We start from the raw sequence: 5,000 nt of genomic DNA on the forward strand, positions 1-5,000 counted from the left end.
CATCGATGGGCGCACAGTACACATTGTCCGACGCCACCCACAAAGACGGCATCCTCTGTCCACCACGAAGTCGTCGACCGACAATCACGCCACCCGCACCCGTACGTGCCCCACCCCACCCACCAAAATCGCAAGTCCAGCGGATGAACGGCGGACGTTTCCCGCACTCGTAAGTTGCAATCCACACCTATATCTTGCGTTTCATGAAGAGTTTTATCCAATATTCGACATTCCCGCTGTCCCTAAACGTGCTCTAAGTCTGTGCGCGACCGCGTCGCTCACTGTACGGATTCCGATGCTGAGCGATCAGCTATGGGCCGCCCCATCCACGTCGGTCCCCGTGGGCGTTGCACTCGCAGTCGCAAAGACTCTGGGCAATGGCTATGTGCGCTCCGCAATATATTACTCGGACGAGTAATGAGGGTCCGAGCCCCCAGTGTGGGGAAAGTGTTTCGCAGCCCTGACCCACCGGCACGGTGTTGCGTCCCCCACCTCAAACATGTGACGTAGTCACACCACCGGTTTTGACTAATAGACAGAATGTTTATAATCATATGCCATACACCGGGGGACGATGCCGCGAGGTGTAGCTAGCTAGTGCAGTCGCACCGCTACTACTGTACAGAGATAGAACAGGCATTGACTATACATACATTAAGCTTATACACGGCGGTGCTTAGTAATACGCGCAGTCATCGGAATACAGATAACACATACAACTGTCCCTATACATGCTGAACGTCTGTGCACACAATGTCAACCACACGTCACCCACACACTCCATCACCCACTAGTCTATGCATGTAACAGACGCAGACACAACATCTAAGTACCAGCATGGAACAACATCCAGTGCATCCTCTCGGCCACAGTACACCATCCACACTATGATAACCAGACCGGGACGTCGAACCAGAAAACTGAATATCCCACTCTTCCTACAACCACCATTGCTCAGATACGCCACCAACACCCACACATGTCCTACACAGGGGTGCACCCAACAGCACCACACTGCCGCATCTCACAGCACATAAACAATGGCAGGAATGAAAGACACAGGTGTGCCACTCCTTTGCCACAAACACAGAACGGGCGCGCCACCTGCCATGAGCCACAAGTGCAACTGACGTGACATATCTGATAGTGCCTCAGGCGTCCACTTACTACCATCACTATCAACGAACCTCGCCACCCCACCCCCCCCCCACACACACACCATCCCTTAACCCAACTTCTGCCTTAACCTAACCCAACTTCTGCCTTAACCTAACCCAACTTCTGCCTTAACCTAACCCAACTTCTGCCTTAACCTAACCCAACTTCTGCCTTAACCTAACCCAACTTCTGCCTTAACCTAACCCAACTTCTGCCTTAACCTAACCCAACTTCTGCCTTAACCTAACCCAACTTCTGCCTTAACCTAACCCAACTTCTGCCTTAACCTAACCCAACTTCTGCCTTAACCTAACCCAACTTCTGCCTTAACCTAACCCAACTTCTGCCTTAACCTAACCCAACTTCTGCCTTAACCTAACCCAACTTCTGCCTTAACCTAACCCAACTTCTGCCTTAACCTAACCCAACTTCTGCCTTAACCTAACCCAACTTCTGCCTTAACCTAACCCAACTTCTGCCTTAACCTAACCCAACTTCTGCCTTAACCTAACCCAACTTCTGCCTTAACCTAACCCAACTTCTGCCTTAACCTAACCCAACTTCTGCCTTAACCTAACCCAACTTCTGCCTTAACCTAACCCAACTTCTGCCTTAACCTAACCCAACTTCTGCCTTAACCTAACCCAACTTCTGCCTTAACCTAACCCAAGTTGCGCCTTAACCTAACCCAAGTTGCGCCTTAACCTAACCCAAGTTGCGCCTTAACCTAACCCAAGTTGCGCCTTAACCTAACCCAAGTTGCGCCCTAACCTAACCCAAGTTGCGCCCTAACCTAACCCAAGTTGCGCCCTAACCTAACCCAAGTTGCGCCCTAACCTAACCCAAGTTGCGCCCTAACCTAACCCAAGTTGCGCCCTAACCTAACCCAAGTTGCGCCCTAACCTAACCCAAGTTGCGCCCTAACCTAACCCAAGTTGCGCCCTAACCTAACCCAAGTTGCGCCCTAACCTAACCCAAGTTGCGCCCTAACCTAACCCAAGTTGCGCCCTAACCTAACCCAAGTTGCGCCCTAACCTAACCCAAGTTGCGCCCTAACCTAACCCAAGTTGCGCCCTAACCTAACCCAAGTTGCGCCCTAACCTAACCCAAGTTGCGCCCTAACCTAACCCAAGTTGCGCCCTAACCTAACCCAAGTTGCGCCCTAACCTAACCCACGTTGGGCCCTAACCTAACCCACGTTGGGCCCTAACCTAACCCACGTTGGGCCCTAACCTAACCCACGTTGCGCCCTAACCTGCCCTGTAATTGTTAGTTATATGACTCTAGGAATTCGTGTAGCGTTGCCTAATTGCAACCATCTCAACATAGTTCACTTCGCGCACACTGTGGTGTTCTGCGTATTGATTCATTTTACGGTGCGTACCCTCACATCTTGCGAGTGTTGCTTACTTTCCACATGGTCCCGCTATCCACTGTATTGTGTACTGCAATAGGACGTATATCGCCCCCGCCCCCCCCTCCCCTCCTGTCACCTCTAGCTCGTCGGTCAGGAGTTCGCGTGTTGAATGCGCTTCGCAGCTGTGCAATGGCATTCGTATACGTACGCTGGCCACCTTCCACGTGTTCTTTCGTGCACACGTCGCAGCGTGTATGTATGCTGATGGAGTGCGTCGTGACACACAACATCCAGGCATGCAAGACTCGTAGAAGTCGCAAATGTAGATGGATGTCTACGTTTGCTGCCCAAGTTACGCAAATGAACTGGAAATCCGTTGTTGCGCGGTTGTTCGCGCTGGAGGTGAATCGTTGATATCGACGATCGGTACAGGTATTAACCGGTTGCTTCAGCGACACCCGTCATACCCACGAACGTGAGTGGGCATGTGGGTATGAAGCGATACGCGGCGGTGGCTGGGTGGGACCGTCCCCGGCCGGTGAGGGGGGGGCGCCCGGCGTGCTGGCCGCGCGCTGCGTGGGCGCACGCGCGGCAGCCGGCTGGTGGGGGCGCCCAGTGGCAGGCGCGCCGGCTGACGGACGCGGCAGGCGGCGCATCTGCGTGCCGGCGCACCCAGCGCGCGGCGCCGTGCGGCCAAAGTGGGTCCTCCCGGGCCCGGTGCGAAGCGCGGTGGACATCTGCAGTGTGCTGGTCCGATTGAGGACTGTGTGCGTTGAGGATGCGCCGCCGCCCGGCACTCGGCGCCGCGACGCCGTCTGCTGCTCGGTCGCCCCCGCGGTTCTCGCAGGTGGTTTGTATCGCAGCTGTGCGGATGTGTTGGCGCGTGCGCTGTGCTGGGAGAGTTCGCTTTGGCACCCAAGTGGGGCTCTGCCCCTCTGTGGCGCTGGCGTTGGAGCTGCCCGGTCACTGTTTGTGGCCGCGTGTTGTCTCCCGCCGGCAACACCACGACAGCACGCTCCCGGGCCTCTGTCGGCAGCGGCAAGCTCAGTTGGGAGCACGGGTGGTCGCACTGAAAGCGTCTACTCGCCTATCTCCGGGCGATTGCGCCTCTCTCGAACCCGACCAAGTACTTAGGACGGCGCTGCGCGCCGCCGGGACCTGAGAGGGTTTCGAGGTGTATCGTGCAGGGGAGCCCAGCCTCCTCCTGTTTGCAGAATAATTGAGCGGACGCTTGCGTGTTCGCGCGGGCCCCCGGGACACACTCCCGGGCGGCCGGCTGCTCAGCTCTAGTTGACGCAGCTCCCTGGTTGATCCTGCCAGTAGTCATATGCTTGTCTCAAAGATTAAGCCATGCATGTCTCAGTACAAGCCGCATTAAGGTGAAACCGCGAATGGCTCATTAAATCAGTTATGGTTCCTTAGATCGTACCCACGTTACTTGGATAACTGTGGTAATTCTAGAGCTAATACATGCAAACAGAGTCCCGACCAGAGATGGAAGGGACGCTTTTATTAGATCAAAACCAATCGGTCGGCTCGTCCGGTCCGTTTGCCTTGGTGACTCTGAATAACTTTGGGCTGATCGCACGGTCTTCGTACCGGCGACGCATCTTTCAAATGTCTGCCTTATCAACTGTCGATGGTAGGTTCTGCGCCTACCATGGTTGTAACGGGTAACGGGGAATCAGGGTTCGATTCCGGAGAGGGAGCCTGAGAAACGGCTACCACATCCAAGGAAGGCAGCAGGCGCGCAAATTACCCACTCCCGGCACGGGGAGGTAGTGACGAAAAATAACGATACGGGACTCATCCGAGGCCCCGTAATCGGAATGAGTACACTTTAAATCCTTTAACGAGTATCTATTGGAGGGCAAGTCTGGTGCCAGCAGCCGCGGTAATTCCAGCTCCAATAGCGTATATTAAAGTTGTTGCGGTTAAAAAGCTCGTAGTTGGATTTGTGTCCCACACTGTTGGTTCACCGCCCGTCGGTGTTTAACTGGCATGTATCGTGGGACGTCCTGCCGGTGGGGCGAGCCGAAGGCGTGCGACCGCCTCGTGCGTGCTCGTGCGTCCCGAGGCGGACCCCGTTGAAATCCTACCAGGGTGCTCTTTATTGAGTGTCTCGGTGGGCCGGCACGTTTACTTTGAACAAATTAGAGTGCTTAAAGCAGGCAAGCCCGCCTGAATACTGTGTGCATGGAATAATGGAATAGGACCTCGGTTCTATTTTGTTGGTTTTCGGAACCCGAGGTAATGATTAATAGGGACAGGCGGGGGCATTCGTATTGCGACGTTAGAGGTGAAATTCTTGGATCGTCGCAAGACGAACAGAAGCGAAAGCATTTGCCAAGTATGTTTTCATTAATCAAGAACGAAAGTTAGAGGTTCGAAGGCGATCAGATACCGCCCTAGTTCTAACCATAAACGATGCCAGCCAGCGATCCGCCGCAGTTCCTCCGATGACTCGGCGGGCAGCCTCCGGGAA

General features: G+C 54.6%; 1 non-coding gene across 1 annotated transcript in view; it reads left to right on the plus strand.

The window, feature by feature from the left end:
• Positions 1-3,815: 3,815 nt before the first annotated feature.
• The window catches only part of LOC126221712 (small subunit ribosomal RNA), a 1,909-nt gene continuing 724 nt past the window's right edge, over positions 3,816-5,000 (plus strand). Inside the window, exon 1 of the ribosomal RNA XR_007543285.1 lies at positions 3,816-5,000. This exon is cut by the window's right edge and continues 724 nt beyond it. This is a non-coding gene — a ribosomal RNA (small subunit ribosomal RNA).

Source organism: Schistocerca nitens, unplaced genomic scaffold, assembly GCF_023898315.1.
Source record: "Schistocerca nitens isolate TAMUIC-IGC-003100 unplaced genomic scaffold, iqSchNite1.1 HiC_scaffold_225, whole genome shotgun sequence".
Classification (NCBI taxonomy): domain Eukaryota; kingdom Metazoa; phylum Arthropoda; class Insecta; order Orthoptera; family Acrididae; genus Schistocerca; species Schistocerca nitens.